General features: G+C 42.8%; 1 protein-coding gene across 6 annotated transcripts in view; it reads left to right on the top strand.

The window, feature by feature from the left end:
- The first annotated feature begins 4,724 nt into the window (after positions 1–4,724).
- The window catches only part of LOC113629665 (E3 ubiquitin-protein ligase RNF185), an 88,113-nt gene continuing 74,004 nt past the window's right edge, over positions 4,725–18,833 (top strand). For 2 of the 6 annotated variants that reach the window (XM_027124248.1, XM_027124246.1), the window contains exon 1: positions 4,740–4,871. The gene's annotated coding sequence lies outside the window, so the exon portion shown is untranslated. Of the gene's footprint in view, positions 4,872–18,833 lie in introns of all 6 variants that reach the window. The other 4 variants (XM_027124253.1, XM_027124252.1, XM_027124255.1 and 1 more) reach the window with 4 other exon arrangements.

Raw genomic sequence — 18,833 nt, 5'->3', positions numbered from 1 at the left:
GTTGTCTTGGGAACATTTTTAATAGCAAGAACATGAAGAAATAAACAGTGCTGGTTCCCTTACGTTAAAGTTTCAGGAACGTTTCCAGAAGAGACCATGAGAATGACCTCATTTCTGACAAAGGAAAAGTTGAACTCTCGCCTTTAGTCTGCCTCCTGAACCCAAGAAAAGAACAAAGGGGAATACAATCAGCACGTTGTCTTAATTGGAGCTGTTGGCTTCAATATCTTTTCATAATGATGGTGCTCTGTGACTTTTCAAAGGAGGTAGCAGCTCAAGCAGGAATTTTATTTTATTTTTATTGTAGTATAGTTGATTTACAATGTTGAGTTAATTTCTGCTGTACAGCAAAGTGATTCATTTATACATATATATTATTTTTCATATTCTTTTCCGTTATACTTTAGAACAGGGTATTGAATACAGTTCCCTGTGCTATATAGTAGGACCTTGTTGTTTATCTGTCCTATATATAATAGTTTGCATCTCAAGCAGGAATTTTTCAAAGTACACTGAGAGCTCTCAGTGCTAAGCCTGTTCCATATCCTCACAACAACCTTCTGAGGTAGGAATAAATCTTTGCATTTCAACAGGTGAGGAAATGGGGGCTTCTGTAGGTGAAACTGATGTCTGAATTCACATAGCTAGTGAGCAAGGGATCTTTGAATGCTCTCCAATCAGAGACCACCAGACGCACACCCGTGGTTGAACAAGTTGAGTTTATTATTTGTTACAGCAAAGTGGGGGATGTGAGCTATGAGGAATGATAGGGCATCTCAGTAACAGAGTCTTAGGAAGGACATTTAGGATTTGGGCTTGTGTGTGATAATTTGGGGGTGGGCTTAAGGAAGCAGTGTTTCCAATTAAGAAATGGGCAGAAGACCTAAATAGACATTTCTCCAAAGAAGACATACAGATGGCCAAGTAGCACATGAAAAGATGCTCCACATCGCTAATTATTAGAGAAATGCCAATCAAAACTACAATGAGGTATCACCTCACATCAGTTAGAATGGCCATCATTAAACAGTCTACAAATAATACATGCTGGGGAGGGTGTGCAGAAAAGGGAACCCTCCTACACTGTTGGTCGGAATGTAAGTTGGTGCAGCCACTATGGAAGACAGTTTGGAGGTTCCTCAAAAACCTAAAAATAGAGTTACCATATAATCCAGAAATCCCACTCCTGGGCATATATCTGGAAAAGACAAAAACTCTAATTGAAAAGATATATGCACCTCAGTGTTCATGGCAGCACTATTCACAATAGCCAAGACATGGAAGCAACCTAAATGTCCATCAACAGATGAATGGATAAAGATGTGATATATATATATATATATATACACAATAGAATATTACTCAGACATTAAAAAGAATGAAATATTGCCATTTGCAGAAACATGGATGGACCTAGAGATTATTATATTAAGTGAAGTAAGTCAGGCAGAGAAAGACAAATATTATATGCTATCACTTATACGTGGAATCCAAACAAATAATACAGATCAACTTAATGAAACTGAAAGACTTACAGACAAAGAAAATAAACTTATGGTTACCAAAGGGGAAAGGGGAGGGCAAGGGATAAATTAGGAGTATGGGATTAATAGATACACACCACTATATATAAAATAGATAGGGAATTCCCTGGCAGTCCAGTGGTTAGGACTCCATGCTTTCACTGCCGAGGGCCCGGGTTTGATTCCTGGTTGAGGAACTAAGATCCCACAAGCCTCGCAGTGCAGCCAAAAAAATAAATAAATTCTAAAGATTTTTAAAATAAAATAAAATAAACAAAAAGGATTTACTGTATAGCACATGGAATTATATTCAATACCTTGTAATAACATATAATGGAAAAGAATCTAAAAATAAATTAATTAATTTTAAAAAAAAGAATCTGAAACTGTACATTTGAAACTAACACAATATGGTAAATCAACTATAGTTAAATAAATAAGGAAGCCGGGTTTTATCTGGATCAGATGCTGTCTATGACGGGTACCTTGGTAAATCTTATCTAGAACGAGGGAAGACTAGACTGAGACTAAAGCTGTAATTGGTGAAGCAGCAGCAATCTCTATATGAGCTAGGTTAGGGAAATACTTGGTCATTTTTGTGCTTTGGACAATGCTCTTGCTTTGTCTGGTTCATACATGATTATGGCGAGGTCTTTATGTTGTCCTGATCCATCAGAGTCACAGAGCAGCCTTGTCTGACGTTGATGTTCTGTGTTTTGTTTTTATGCTCAACAGGAGAACACCAAGGCCTTCCTGTAAGTGCCAGGCTAGCTCCTGGGTATCAGGGGCTGCTTTTCTGTTTCTCAGAGCCTGGATTCAAATCCAGGTTCATGTGACTAGTAACATCCCTGTGTCCACAGGAATTTGAAGAGAAGTCTGGCAGATGAGGAATTTCATCTATGAGTTTATTTCATCTACTACCTTCACCCCCTACTCAGACCCAACCCCTAAGACAGTCCCTGGGATAATTGCAGGTACTTAATAAATGCTTGTTGAATTCATGAAACAACGAAGATGGGTGTTAAGCACTCCAGAGAACGGGACTTCCCTGGTGGCACAGTGGTTAAGAATCTGCCTGCCAGTGCATGGGACACGGGTTCGATCCCTGGTTGGGGAAGATCTCACATGCTGCGGAGCAATCAAGCCCGTGCACCACAACTACCGAACCTGCACTCTAGAGCCCACGAGCCACAACTACTGAAGCCTGTGCACCTAGATCCCGTGCTCTGCAGCAAGAGAAGCCATTGCATTAAGAAGCCCGTGCACCACAATGAAGGGTAGCCCCCGCTCATCCCAACTAGGGAAAGCCCACGTGCAGCAACAAAGACACAGCCAAAAATAAATTAAAAAAAAAAAAAGAAGAACTCCAGAGAACAATGTCTGGGTGCAAATTGCAGCTCTTTCACCTATCAGTATGTCATCTGAAAACTGTTAATTAAAGGATAAAATTGCATAAACTTTTAAAAGTTTTCCTTTACCCATTTGTAAAGCAGAGGTAATGATCAAAACCATTTGCAGGGCTGCTGTGAGGATCAAATTAACCATTGTGTGGTGTGTGCTTAGGTACGCTCGGTAAATGTTAGCTATTAATATTTTCAAGCCAAGTGGCCCATTAGTTTTGTGATTGTATGTTTGATATTTCTCCCGCTAGGCATGAAAGCAAAGATCTTGTCTCGTTTCCTACTGCATCACCAGTGCTCAGCACATAAATTAATGTTTGATAGGTAAATAAGTAAATTGGCTAGAACCAAGGCACTCCCCTCATTCTGGGGGTAAATTTTAATTTTTATATCATTGTCCACTGAAATAAAAATGCACAATGTGAGAGCTGTTTCAGTTTTATTTGGGGACTTACTGATGACTATAGCCCAGGGGGAAACAGCCTCTTAGATAGCTTTGAGGAACTGCTCCAAAGAGGTGGGTGAGGTTGGTTTATATGTGATTTTGGAGAATGGGTATGAGCAATCAAGCACACATCTCAGTAGAAGGTTGCTGTGAGTCACGAGGAACACATATCTCAGTTAATGACATTAGTGTCTTTCTAGGTATGAAAATATGCAAGAAATTGGGCTCCTAAAATTTTCTCCTGAAAATATCTAACCATCTGAAGACCTGTTCTGCCAGTTTTCCCAGAACAGAGAGTGCCTCATTCCTGATCTTCGCCCCTGAACTCCTTTCATTGTGTGTTGAAGGTCAGAGACTACCTTGGCTAATGACTCAATCCTTGTAGAACTGGGTGTCAAGAGACCTTCTTTAGTTGGCATCTGAAACTTAAAGAAAAGTAGCAAAAATTATATAAGGAACTTCCATATACCTTTCACCTAGATTCACCACTTGCTTACATTTTGTCTCATTTCCTTAAATCATGCTCTCAATTTTTATACACCTGAATTTTTTTCTGAATCATTTGAAATTAAGTTGGAGACATTGTGCCCTTTTACCCCTAAATACTTCAGTGAATATTTCCTAAGAACAAGGGTGTTCTCTTAACATAACCACAATAGAAATTTTAACATTGATACCCAACCCCTAAACCATGATCCATATCCAAATTTCATCCCTTCCAGGAGGCACATAATCTTTACTTGACCTATAACTGGTGATGTTAACTCTGATCATTTTGATTCACTTGTTCTGCGAGGTTACACCTCTGTGAAATTCCTATTTTCCCTTTGCAATCAATAAGTAATTTATGGGAGACCCTTTACTGTGTAACCATCCTGTTCCTCTAGCTTTACCATCCATTACTGATTTTCTAACTCCGTCATATCTGCTAGTTGTCATTCTACTAAAAGGAAGAATTTCCCCTTCTCCCCCATTTATTAATCACTTCTTTATTTATATCAGTAAAGAGTCATTGCGTTATAATTTTATTCAGTTATATTCTGTTACTATCATTATGTATTTTGCTCAAATTGTCCAGATTTGGCCAGTGGGATCTCCTTCAAGTTAGCTCCTGTGTCCTATGACATATTCCCATCATTCTGATTCCCATCATCCTTACACTCTGTTCCAACAAAAATGTTCCAAGCACGTCTGGGGCTTTCCATGCCCGGACTTAGGCTTTTTAAAAAGCTGCTAAACGGTCCCTGTGTTTTTCCGCTTCCTGCCAGCAGGCGGAACCTTAGAGCCCAGTATCTGGGGCTGAAGCACAGCGGCGCGGACCAACCTTTTCCGGTTGTGGCCGGAAGTCCCCGGAGAGCGGCGGCTCTGGGTCAGCTGACCAGCGTACGCGTAGGAGGAATCTGAACTCCGGCCGGCCGGACTGACCCAGCTAAGGGGCTGGCTGGACGGCCGACGGACGGACAGGCTGGGGCGCCCTCGGCGGCGTTAGCTGAGCAGAGGCAGGTACCTGAGGGGTTGGGGCGGCAGGTGGGGGCCGTCCAGGTTGAGGGACGCGGGCGGGGACCGGGTTCCGCCTTCAGCAGGCCCACGGGCTGCGACACCTGAGCCCAGGAGCACAGAGACAACAAGTCCAGCCCTGGCCCGGGCCATTCGCCCCAGAAGGGAGGTCAGGCTTGTATTGTGGTCTTTCGTCCAGTGATTACAGTTTGGGGAAACTGAGGCCCCAAGTAGGGAAAAGGCCCCCACAAGCTCTCCTTTCCAGGCAGAGACTCACTCTAACTCTGACTTCCAGTCGAGGCCGCCTCTCTCATGCGGAGGTGCTTTTAATGAGTTTGCCCCGAGTGGAGAGGCCGAGGCCCGGAAGCGCGCTGAATAGAGTTGGGCTTGGGAGTGAGAGGCCCGGCTCTGAGACTTCGTCGCCGACAGCCAGTTGTGCTTTATGGGCCAAATCCTTTCCCTGTGTCGGGCCTCAGTTTCCTCATTTGTGAAACAAGGCAGTGTATCTCTAAATATGGTTCTCACAGCCTCTGCTTTGAAATACCCTACGGTGCATACTTCACAGTGCAGGACTCAAATAAGACTCATTTAGAATCTGGGTCGGAACCAGGGAAACTATATTTTGAACATGCTCCTCGGGGGTCCTCTGCATACCGATGTTTGAAGCCCACTGATCTTAAGTGTTTTCTTGCTGTGAGTTCTAGATATGCATTCTTTGCTTTGAGGCAGCTGGAACTTGTTCAGGATCTTTGGGGGGCGAGGGGGGTGGCTGGCGAGAATGTTTAGCCCAGAAAAGAGAGCAATGGAAGGGAAAACAAAACAATCTCATCAAAAACAGAAAAGATTGTTATGGTGAAGAGGGCTTCCACTTCATCTTTGCGGTTGAAAGAGGCAGAAACTAGGATCAATAGGTGGATTCTACAGGAGGACAAAATTTTGATTTAATAGAAGAACTTAATGCTGGCCACAGGTGACCAGCAATGGAATGGATTGCCTCCAGAGTTAGTGAACTCCCTGTCAAAGGAGTTATTAGATGGAGGTCCTTTTCAACTTGAAAGTGTCTAATTCTGAGTAGTTACTTTGAGTCTTTCTGGTGCTGTCTTCTTTTTCTGCCCTCTTTTCTTGACATCTCCATCCCCCCAGCCTACATCTCTAGAAGTGAGGCCAGTGGGTTTGAACTTTTGTCATCTCTTCTTTGTCCTGTGTACCATCCTTCTTTTCAAGGACTTTGGAATGGCCCATCTGATAAGGGCTCCTTAAATGTTTGTTGAATGAATAACTAAGCAGGGTCCCCACCCCATCAGTTTGTAGCTTACTTTCTTAGAATAACTTGGAAATGAATCTGAAGACTTTGATGAGGAGAAGCCAGTGAACTCTTTGGACTCACAGAGCTGAAGAGTATGGGTTGGAAGGAGGCTGTTCAAGCCAGCCTCCCCCAGCTCCAGGACATAAATCCCTCTTTAATCCTCTCTCCAGCAGTTTGTTGTTATAGATGTTGTGTCTACTGAGAGAGTTTTTGCAATCTGTTGGCTAATTTCATCAACATTTAAAACCAATCCTGTGATGGACTTGACTTGCCAGTTCATCCTCACATGTAATCTGCAGATAATGCTTCTAGCATATCTTTAGTTTTCTAATTAAACATCAGAGCTCCTTATTTTGTGATTTGCAAAACTCCAAGCAGATCACTTTTTAGAAACCTGTTAGAATGCTTACATTGCCCTATAGAACAGAGGTTCTATATTGACCCAATCCTGCTGGAATGCCAAAAAAAGGTTGGGTTTGAGCCAAGACTTCCTGCCTGTGTTTATCTTCCTCCCTTTTTTGTGTTTCCTAGGATGTAAAAAAAGTTGTGAAATGCTTATTCAGATATTATCCAGGCGTTGAGTAAAATGATTGTAATTTAGTGGTGTCTTTAAAACTTCTCAATCTGAAATTTTCCTCTTAAAAAAGTACCTAAATCAGCATTTTAGGAAAATCGAACCAAGTAAATAAGGTTTTATTGGAACACAGCCACACCCTTTAATTTACGTACTGTTTTTGGCAACAGAGTTGCCCCAAAGACCATATGGTCTGCAAAGTCTAAGGTATTTAATGTACAGTGCTTTTCAGAAAAAAAATTGCCAACCCCCTGACCTGCTCCATGTACTTTCTTTTTTACTTTTTATTTTGAAATAATTTTAGACTTCCAGAAATAATACACAAACTTCCTGTATACTCTTTACCCAGCTTTCCCTAATGTTAACATTTACATAACCATAATAACATTGTCTAATAAATTTAACGTAAATACAGTACTACTAACTAAGCTATAGGCTTTATTTAAGTTTTGCCATTTGTCCCACTAATGTCCTTTTTCTGTTCCAGGATCCAATCCAGTTTCCCACATTGCATTTAGTATCAAGTCTCCTTAGTCTCTTAAATCTGAGACAGTTCCTCAGCCTTTTTTGTCTTTCATGACTAAACTTGAAGAGAACTGGCCAATTATTTTGTACACTGTTGCTCAAATATATTTTTTTGAGGTAGAATTCACATATCATAAAATTCACCATTTTAAAGTGTGAATGTTCACAAAGTTATGCAACCATCACCACTGTCTTAATTCCAGAACATTTTCATCTTCCGAAGAAGCCCTGTACATGTTAGCAGTTTCTCCCTAGTCTCCCCTCTTCCCATCCCCTGGCAACCACTAATCTGGAATCACATGTATGTGGCCTTTTATGTCTGGCTTCTTTCATTAAGTGTAATGTTTTTGGGGTTCATCCATGTCATAGCATGTGTCAGTACTTCAGTCCTTTTTATGGCTGAGTAATATTCCACTGTATGGATAATACTGTGTTTTGTTTATCCATTTGTCAGTTGATTGACATTTAAGTTGTTTCTGTCTTTTAGTTGTTATGACGTGCTGCTCTGAACATTCATGTACAAATTTTTGTTTGAACATATTTTCAGTTCTCTTAAATGTGTTTACGTAGGAGTGAACTTGCTGGGTCAATGGCAACTCTATTTTTAACTTTTTGCCTGCCGAACTGTTTTCCACAGCAGCTCACCATTTTACATTTTCTTTTAAAAAAAAATTTATTTATTTTTGGCTGTGTTGGGTCTTTGTTGCAGAGCACTGGTTCTAGGTACGCGGGCTTCAGTAGTTGTGGCACACAGGCTTAATTGCTCCATGGCATGTGGGATCTTCCTGGACCAGGGATTGAACCCATGTGCCCTGCATTGGCAGGCGGATTCTTAACCACTGTGCCACCAGGGAAGTCCACCATTTTACATTTTCATTAGCAATAAATGAGGATTCCATTTTCTCCACACCCTCTTCAACATTTGTTATTGTCCTTTATTATTATTATTATTTTCCACCGTAGTGGGTGTGAAGTGGCATCTCATTGTAGTTTTATTTGCATTTCCCTAAGGCTAGATGGTGTTGAACAGCTTTTCACGTGCACGTTGGTCATTTCTTCTTTGGAGAAAATGTCTATTCAAATCCTTTGCCCTTTTGTAATTGAGTTACTTGTCATCATGTATAATTTTACATGTAAATATTCAGAGTTTGCAGATCCCCTGAAGCCCCTTGAAGTAATTCATTGAGAGCTGAACTGCAAAATCTGAGGCAGTGCCAGTAACTCCGTGACCTGATGGCAGTTGGATTTGCACATGTTGAAGTGCAGAGTGAGTTGTACGTCTGACCACTCAGAGGTTGGTTCAGCCCCAACCACTGCTGACCATGCAGAGCTGGGGCGGCCATGTCAAGTGAAAGGGGTACTACAGCATCATCCCGGATGTGATAAGACCACTAGGAGATCCTGTAATTTGGGAGCTACTCTTGTGTTTGTCTGGTCACAGGCAGGGAGTCAAGGAGTCAGTGGTAGTTGGAAATGCTCAGGAGTGGTGATGGCCTTGGGCAGCTGCCTGAGGTGGCAAAGCTACCAGTGCACCCACGCTTCTCTTGACCCCAGAGCATTTGGCTCTAACTAGACTATCTTGAAAACACACATAGTCAGACACACACACCCCAGTAATTCTAATTGTGAAAGTTATATGTGCTCATATTAGACATTTTGGAAAATACAGGAACTGCCCTAGAATTTTCTGCAGCAGCTGAATCATTTTACATTCCCACCAAAAGTGCACAAGGGTTCTGATTTTTCCACCTCCTCACCAACACTTGTTTTCTGTTTGTTTGTTTTTTAAATAGTAGCCATCCTAATGGGTATGAGATGGTATCTCATAGTTTTGATTTGCATTTCCCTAATAATTAGTGATGTTGAGCATCTTTTCATGTTGTTGGCCATTCGTATATGTTCTTTGGGGAAATGTCTATTCAAGTCCTTTGCCCGTTTTTGAATTGGATTGTTCATTTTTTTGTTGTTGAGTTTTAGGAGTTCTCTATGTATTCAGGATATTGATCCCTCTGATACATGATTGGCAGATATTTTCTCCCATTCTGTGAGTTACCTTCTTACTCTGTTCATAGTGTCTTTTTTTTTTTTTTTGGCTGCGAGGCTTGCAGGATCTCAGTTCCCCAATCAGGGATTGAACCCGGGTCACAGCAGTGAAAGTGCCAAATCCTAACCGCTAGACCACCAGGGAACTCCGCTGGTCTATCTTATAAATGCTCTCCTGATGGTCCTCCTTGGGACCTCCTATTGAAAGGAGAAGTGAGATCACATTGTTTTTGTCAAGTATATGCTGATGTTATTAAAACTCTTAGAAAGTTTTCTCCTTAGTTGGTTAAACCTTGTCGACCTTATTCATTTTCTTGATACTCTACCTTTAGAGTATTTCAGAGGTCTTCAGCTCAGCCGCAAATAAAATTTGAATTAATAAGATTTTATAGAATCTGAATTTAATAAGAATTTACTGACTGTGTGAAAACAAAAGCAAAACTCTCACTTTGAAAATTTCTCTGATGACAAAGGAAGGTCAGACACAATTACCCCATTTGCAGGTGAGGACCCTGGCTTAGTTGAGTTGGCAGAGCTGAGCATCAGACTAGGTCCTCTGGCTCCAGTTTTGTCCTCTCACTGTATTATACTCGAAATTTACAGCCCTTAACTAGGATCTGTCCAGTCTGAAGAGCTTCCTTTAATACAGTATTTTATCCAGTTATATTGGTTTGAATTGAAATTGGCAAATTCCCATCATTTATTGACATACATTTATTGAACATGTACTGTGTGTCAGGCACTGTGCATGTGACTCCAGGAGGTGTCTAACTAGAGTGAGCAAGACAGTTCAGTGAATAATTAATCCTCTGTGTGAGTAGCATAATCTCTAATACAGGTCGGTACTAATTTGGGGAAACCTGAACTTTTTCTGGTTGCATATCCCCGATCTTTTTTTTTCATTTGTTTAAGAGTTTTGGACAATACTTAAGAAAAAATTACTCTGAAACAGTTATGTAACATTTCCAGTTCTGAAAAACATCACTGAAGAATGTCTTGTTCTTTTAGGACACTGATTTTCTACAACTTTAGTTGGCTACATTGACTCATCCTGAGTTGTACACTTCTAAGCACTCCTGGGCATCAGAGCCATCAGCCCATGCACATTTATGAGGTGTTCTTGAGGTGTCTAGCCCTGTGCTGAGCAAGGCACCTGGAAGCTGGGTCTGGGCTTGAGAAGATAGACACACAGACAGATCACTGAGGTACTTAAGCACATTGGCTTAGGAGTTGAAAACTTTGCCTCTGACTGGCTCTGTGACCATGGGCAAGTGACCTAACTACTCTGCGCCTTAATCTAACATCCCAGGGGATGCTGAAGATGGTAAGCAGTGTTTACCTCAAAGGCAGGTTGTAACGATTAAATGAGATGATTCATGTAAAGGGCTGAGCAGTGTGTTAGCTGATGTTATTTATAGTGATAATAGATACAACAAGTGCCTCCTGATTTTGACACTTTTGGGGAAAATCTGATTTTGCCCAGATCAAACTGTGTCCTGTTCTGGATTTCCTCATACACAGTTCTGATGTCTCACCTACAATGCCTTCAAGGAGCGATGCTCATTCAGAAAGGGAGGTTGTGACTCATTCATTCAGCAAGTTAACCAAATACCTGCTGATTGCATAGCTCCCTGGGGAGTTTAAAGAAGCAGTTACACCTTCATTGTACTCTGTGAGACCTCACAGTGGAGGAGCAATTAACATTTCTTGAACACTTAACTATGTGCCAGGCACTGTGCTAGTCCCTTACTGTTTTACTCTTTAATCCCTACAACTATCATGTGAGGAAGGTAATTGCCCCATTTTAACAGATGAGTAAAAAAAGTCTTGGAGAGAAAATAATGACTGAAGTCACAGAGTAAGTAGTGGAGCTGAGATTTGAACCCAGAGCCATTATATTCCTCTGTGCCATGATAATTTTTTTTAATTTAGTTAATTCATTAATTTATTTTTGGCTGCATTGGATCTTCATTGCTGCACGCGGCTCTCTCTAGTTGCGGCCAGCAGGGGCTACTCTTCATTGCGGTGCGCGTGCTCATTGCAGTGACTTCTGTTGTTGCCGAGCATGGGCTCTAGGCATGCAGGCTTCAGTAGTTGTGGCACGAGGGCTCAGTAGTTGTGGCTTGCGGGCTCTAGAGCGCAGGCTCAGTAGTTGTGGCACACAGGCTTAGTTGCTCCGCGGCACGTGGGATCTTCCCGGGCCAGGGATCAAACCTGTGTCCCCTCCATTGACCGGCGAATTCTTAACCACTGTGCCACCAGGGAAGTCCCTGTGCCATGATAATTTTTTTTTTTTAATATTTATTTGTTTGCTTATTTTGGTTGCGCCAGGTCTTAGTTGCGGCAGGCGGGCTCCTTAGTTGCGGCTCCAAGATTCCTCATTTGTGGCTCCCCGGCTCCTTATTTGCGGCACATGGGCTCCTTAGTTGTGGCATGCAAACTCTTAGTTGCGGCACGCATGTAGGATCTAGTTCCCTGACCGGGGATCGAACGCAGGGCCCCTGCATTGGAAGCTCAGTCTTATCCACTGTGCCACCAGGGAAGTCCCTGTGCCATGATAATTTTTAAGGACAAAAGTCCATGAAAGGTTAAGGAACATTTTAAGACAGTGATACAAGGAATGACAGAAGGCAGCCTCTTGGATGACCCTTGAAAGTTTGTGCTGGGGTAATCCGAATCCTACTTCACCCTTACTTATGAAACCTGGTAAACTTTAAGAAAAATCATTGAAGCTTAAAACAAAAGAAACAAAAACACTTTTGATTTAGAAATAATGGAAAATGGGACTTCCCTGGTGGTCCAGTTGTTGAGATTCTGCACTTCCACTGCAAGGGGCTCGGGTTCCATCCCTGGTGAGGAAGTAAGATCCTGTGTGCTGCGTGCATACGCGCGCGCGCGCACACACACACACGAAAAAAGAAATAATGGAAGACAATGCGAAGAAGTAGGAACAGCTGAGCCTAGAATTCCCACTCAGATATGTGTTACGTTTGGAAATTGTTATCTCTAGGGCCTAGCATAGTGCATGGAACATAATGGATTTTAATAACTAATTAGCGAGTGAATTAGTGAATTTAAAATATCTTCCCAAACTGCCAAAATTACCCTATGTTTCTCATGCTACTTATGCGTTCTCTTTTGAAAACATACATATAATTGGCAAAGATGGGGGTAACAAGCACTCTTATGTATTTTTCATGGCACTAAAAATTGGCACATCCTTTTTGGAGGGTGTTTGATACAGAATTACAAATACAGATACCCTCTGACCCAGTAGTTCTACTTCTGGAATGTGTCCTAAAGATATAGTCTAGTACCATTGGTCTCCAAGGCAGGGAGCAGGATGACTAGGTTCCAGGGATGGGAGAGAGAGACTTCTCAGTCTATATCCTTTTGTACCTTTTGAATTGAGCCATGTGAATGTGTTACTTATTAAAAATATGACTCAATAAAATTTAAAAATGTGAAAATTTCTGAGAGAATTATTATACTAAGGTTCATCACACCTTAGTGTAGATTTCTTTAATCAGATTGCTTTCCTTTTTGTCCCCTACTGAGATCTGACGATCTGGGACCTTTAACATCTTCCCATATTTTTTCTGAATCTTAATAACATAGTACTTACTATGGAAAAAGTGGAAAGTACAGTTAAGTGTGAAAAAAAGCTTTAAAAATTTGCCCATGATTCCGTTATCCAAAGACCACTACAGTTAATATTTGGGCCGCTTCCAATTTTTTTCTGTATCTTTTAACCTGTTAATATCATACAGTATGTTCAATTTGGTATACAATTTTCTATCCTGCTATTTTCATTTAACATTATTTTATATAATTAAAATTCCCATATAGGCAAAATCCTTACGGAAGCATAATTTTTAGTGGCCTTGTAATCTGTCATGTGAATTTACTAGTTTACTTAGCAGGGGATGGGAACTGGATGGGGAGAGAAAGAGACATTGCAATCATGGAACCATTTGGACGGTTAGGCGGGTCTGGGTTAGGTGGTGCAGCAGGCAATGTGAGCCCGACAGGCAGGGGCTGAAGGCATGAGGATTTCCAGGCCTTTCTTCCTGCCTCAATTGCAGCCCTTGCTGCCCTACCACCCCCACATGTTCTCTGGGCTCCAGCCACACTGAACTTGGCAAATTGAGTTATCCACTTGTCCTGTGTGCTGTGTCTCTGTCCTCCCCAGCAAGCCCTGCCCTCAGGCACTCTGTACACACCACTGTCAGCATGCAGCACAATGGGCTGCCTTGTTGGTTTACTTACCTCTATCCCCCTTAGGCTGAAACCCTTTATATTTGTGTCTTGAATGCCTGGCAAATAGGGTCATTAATAAATCTTCGAAGGTAGGTGTGGGGTTAGTTGTACAGACAGAGAGATTAGAGGATACCAGAGAAAAAGACCAGTGCAGCCCTAAGGAAAAGAGGCCATTTGCTCAGCCTCTTCTGTCCTTCTGGACCTGAAAGGCTGTTCAGGTCCTTGGTCCTATACTTGAGGGCCAGGCCTCTGTGAGATATAGCCTAGGGACGGAAACTCCATTTAGACTCCAAAATTTTAGAGCCTGGGTTCTGTGTGTTCCAAGTTCCAATCAACTTACTCAGATTTCCTCCCACTCTAACCTTCTGTGAGTGTGATGTAGACATTCTCAGAATGCAAGTCCCATCTCTGCCTACTGTGATCAGTGAGCAGTGAAGACAGGCTGGGGCTCGCCACCGTTCTGGCAGAAAGCTTCTGTATGAACACGCATGTGCCCACAGGAACAAGACTTCTGCTGGGTCACCTCTCACATCATGCCAGTTATTTATCATCCAAATTTGTAATCTTTATAATTAGAATCACCATTTCCAGATGCCTCTATACACCCCGGTCCAGGAATTCTTAGAGCTGAAGGGGCAGAGAAGGCAGATTATGCATACCTGCGGTTCTCTAGAACCTGAGAACTGAACACAAGAATACTACAAAGAGATGTCCTCGTGAGATCACGTTCCCTGGTGATTCCTTGAGGAATATGCAAGTCTCATTTTCTCTCCCTTGCTCAGTTCCTGTGAGGTGGGCAAGGCTAGCTCTGGGAAGGTAATAGGAGTGTGGATGATGGGTCAAGCAACTTCAGCTGCCAGGTTCTGTGTTCCTAAGGGCTCATTAACTATCACAAATCTGCCAATCTGCCTTCGTTCCAGCACCAAATGTGCTGCCTTGGACATCTCAACTTTTTTTTTTTTTTTTGCGGTACGCGGGCCTCTCACTGTTGTGGCCTCTCCCGTTGCGGAGCACAGGCTCCGGATGCACAGGCTCAGTGGCCATGGCTTACGGGCCCAGCCACTCCGCGGCATGTGGGATCTTCCCAGACCGGGGCACGAACCCGTGTCCCCTGCATCGGCAGGTGGACTCTCAACCACTGCACCACCAGGGAAGCCCTGAACATCTCAACTTTAGAGATGTTTTTCAAAACAAGCTGTGAACTCGTTTTATAAATGATCAGCTTTGTCCCAGATGGACCAGGTGCTGGGTGGTCTGAGATCTCAGCAGACTTGTCCCCCACCCCCCAAGTTTATCTGACCTCTTCATAGTCCCTGTGGGCTATAGTTGGGGGTTGGGTATTCTGAAGGACAAGACCTATGTTTACTGTCCCTCCCAAACTCTGTGCTGTGCTGTATTGCTTTGTGCTTCGTAGAGTCTCCCCTTAAGAGCTGATTTTCCAAAACTCTTCATCAGAGAATCTTCTGGAGTGGAAGGTGGGACACTTATTTAAAAATATAGATTCTTAGGCTGTAGCCAGTTACAGGTCCTATTTAAAACACCGAGGTGGTCTAGGAACCAGATCTCTGGGAGGGTGCCTTGTTTAGGAAAAACAGGCAAGTTTGATGGAGCTCCTTGTTAAGGATTCTTATAATTAGCTCCTATTCTAGACTCCAGGGGTTCAATGTGGTCTTGCTCTTTTTTACCCACTTCACCCCATTTGGTAGCACCAGGCGTCAATTGTAGTTGGTACTAGAGATCCTTTGGTTTCACGCATAAATGGATGAGTGGTGAGTTTGCTTTGCACTCACTTCAAAGAACACAGAAGTTAAGAGCATTGCACTGTGAATTTGAGGGAAAACAAAGACCAGGTATTTAATTTTGTAAAGCTGCATGTTAAAGGGGTAACAGGTAAGAGTGAAAAGAGTGTTGATGTGTTGGAAAGTCTGAATTGGGCACAGAATTACATGTATGATGGCCTGGCCTTGGGTAAGTCCTCTAACATCCCTGGCCTGATGTCCTCTGTAAAATGGAGTGAGGGTCAGAAGTGGTAGTAGGTGTGAATGTGCTTTGAAAACTAGAAAGTGAATTCAGCTCAGGAGTGAAGAATGGTCAGGGTAGGGACAGGGGCACAGAATCAGCCACAAGAAGGCTACTGTGTGGTCAGGTCCAAATCTATAGGCCCTACGGGGAGCAGGAGAGCTTTTAACAGGATGGCAGCTCACATAGGCTCAGGGCCAGCTTCCTTTCTACTCTGTCCAGTTTCTGAGCCGACTAGGACCCTCTGTTCTCTAGGGCAGTGTCCCAGTCCTACTGGGCCCATGAGGCTGTGTCCACATTTTGTTGTTCTGTAGGTGCTCAGTGGACAGTCCCCAGGGAAGGCTGCTCATTTCTGCCTTGCTGCCGTGGCGTGGTGAGGTTCCTGTGTGTGAGGGAAGGTAGGAGGTGAGGAGAGGAGGCTCCAGTGACAGGGCCCAGGATATGTAAAAGAGAGGTTATATGAGCAGCCGGCCTGGGAGTTGACCAAAACCAGTCACACATGCCTGCACCCACTCACTCAGAAAATATTTGCGTGCCTACCAGGATGAAGCTCTAGAGCTCGGGTAGGGACCACGTGGTCAGTCTGCTAAGAATTAGAATGAGAGTGATATGGTCTGCCTAGAGTTGGGACCTGCAGGCCTGTCCCAGTGCCTGGCCTGATGCATGACTGCTATTCCCTGCAAACTGAGTTGACCTATTACTGTCCCCTGGCCATTCCTACCCTGACACCTACCATGACCCTGATTGTCCCCTTAGGCCTGTGTGTAGGAAAATGCACTGTGCAGAGCCTTGTTGGGCCAGTGAGTGGAGAGGGCAGTGAACCAGGGTAAGTGCATGTATGTGCATCTCCCCTGCAGCAGTGGCCCCCTCCTACCTTGGTGGGTCCTCCAGGTCACTGTGTTATCGCATATGGCCACCTTAGCAGCCCTGTAGGAGGTATGACATTCTCATTTTTCAGGTGAGAAAAGATACTCAGGCCATTAAGGGATTTCCCAGAGCTACATGGCTAGTCAGTGGTGGAGCCAGGATTTCAATACAGAACCTTTCAGGATTGGGGAGAACTAGAACATCAGGGAAAAAAAAGTTTTTAAATGTACTGTTATTCTTTTGTCTGATTTTAGAATTAATACAGGTAAAAATGTCAGCTTTATAAACAAGGAGGACCTCTGAGCCCCCAGAGATAGTACAGAGATAATCACTATTAATAGTTTGGTATGTTCTTCCACATTTTTTTTTTTTTTTTTTTTTTTTTTGTGGTACGCGGGCCTCTCACTGTTGTGGCCTCTCCCATTGCGGAGCACAGGCTCCGGACGTGCGGGCTCAGTGGCCATGGCTCACGGGCCCAGCCGCTCCACGGCATGTGGGATCTTCCTGGACCGGGGCACGAACCCGTGTCCCCTGCATTGGCAGGCGGACTCTCAACCACTGCGCCACCAGGGAAGCCCTTCCACATTTTTAAAGACATTTTCTAATATTTATATTCATTATTGTTGTAACAAATGTAATATTGTACATACATTTTACAGTTTACTTTTTCAAAAATGTTATTGTAAAAGTAATATCTATCTGCTTGTCATAAAACACTGAAACAGGATAGGAATATAAAATTCAAAGTTCCCCAGCCCTCCCAATCCCAAAAATAACTGTTGATAGTTTAGTGTGTGCCTTGTAGACATTTTCTTTGCAAAATATATACTCATTTGTGTACTTTATTCTCACCTAAATAAATTCATACACATACTGTTCTGCAACCTGACTTTTTTTTTTTAATTTTTTTATTTTTAATTTTAATTTTTAATTTTATTTATTTATTTTTTTGCGGTACGCGGGCCTCTCACTGTTGTGGCCTCTCCCGTTGCGGAGCACAGGCTCCGGACGCGCAGGCTCAGCAGCCATGGCTCACGGGCCCAGCCGCCCCGCAGCATGTGGGACCCTCCAAGACCGGGGCACGAACCCGTGTTCCCCGCATCGGCAGGCGGACTCTCAACCACCGCACCACTAGGGAAGCCCAACCTGACCTTTTTAAAAAGTATCTTTTATAATGGAAAATTTTCAAGCACACAAAAATAAACTGATGGAATGAACCTCCATTCATCATCCAGCTCCAACAACTATCAACTTCCTTGTTCTTGTTTCTTTTCTCTCTACTTTCACTTTTCCCCCTGGGGTATTTTAAAGCAGATCCCAAACATCTTATCATTCCTTCATAAATACTTAAGCATACATATATAACAGATGAAAAAATTTCAAATATGCCACTATCATACCCAATAAATCTAACAGTAATTCTTTAATATAAACTAATACCCAGGCTAAATCAGTTTTTGTCATTCATCTCACAAATGTCTTTTCCAGTTGGATTGTGTGAATCTGGTTCCAGTGAGATCCACATACTGCCAGTGGTTGGTATGTCTCAAGTCTCAATTTGTAACTCCACACCCCACCCATGCTGTTTATTTTTTGGAGAATTTTGATTATTTGTCCCATAGAAAGTCCCACATTCTGGATTTGCTGATTGCATCTTCCTGGAGTTGTTTAACATATGGATCTATGCCCATATTTTCTGTAACTGGATAATTTGTTTTAGAGACTTGATTAGAGCTATGTTTTAGGGTGAGGATGCTTTGTTGTTGTTGCTGTATGCTTCCAAATCATCATATCAGGGGACTGTCATTAAGATCCATCAGTGAACCTGACTTATGGTTGTCTTTCCACATCTATACACATAGTCCTTAATTTTAAAAAAAAATTATTATTTTTTAAAAGAAACGTGTCGGGTGCTTGAGCTGGAATGACAAAGAAAGGCCATAATGTGGCCCTCACAAGCAGGCTCCACCCTACGAAGACAAGACCAGATGTATATGGAGAGGATGAAGCACTGGATCATGGGGAAGGTCTTGGAACTGAGGCCAACAAGGCACAGTGCTGCTGGCAGCCAGCTGCTCTTCTGGGACACTATGTAAAATGATGTAACTGAGTGAAAAAGTGGTGGTGAGCTGGCCTCCTCTCCCTGCTTATGTCACTGAGCTGCTGTCGTGGTGGGGGATGCTCATGAATCTAGAGTTCTGAGTCTGTTGTGTAGAGAGGCTTCTGGGTCTAAAAGGACTGTGGCTTTTTGGTCCTTATCTCCTGGTACTTTGGAAGCTGAAATCAGGGTGGTCTTCTGGTGCTCCATTGGTGAGTCCCAGACTTGTGGTGGGGCTGCCTGCTTTGGAGAGAGTGGGTGAGATGACCTGGTGCA

This window comes from Aethalodelphis obliquidens, unplaced genomic scaffold (assembly GCF_003676395.1).
Source record: "Aethalodelphis obliquidens isolate GAN/ISIS:26980383/991018 unplaced genomic scaffold, ASM367639v1 scaffold28, whole genome shotgun sequence".
In the NCBI taxonomy this organism is placed as follows: domain Eukaryota; kingdom Metazoa; phylum Chordata; class Mammalia; order Artiodactyla; family Delphinidae; genus Aethalodelphis; species Aethalodelphis obliquidens.
Note: the sequence above shows the minus strand (reverse complement) of the source record. Positions and strands in the feature narration are given on the sequence as shown.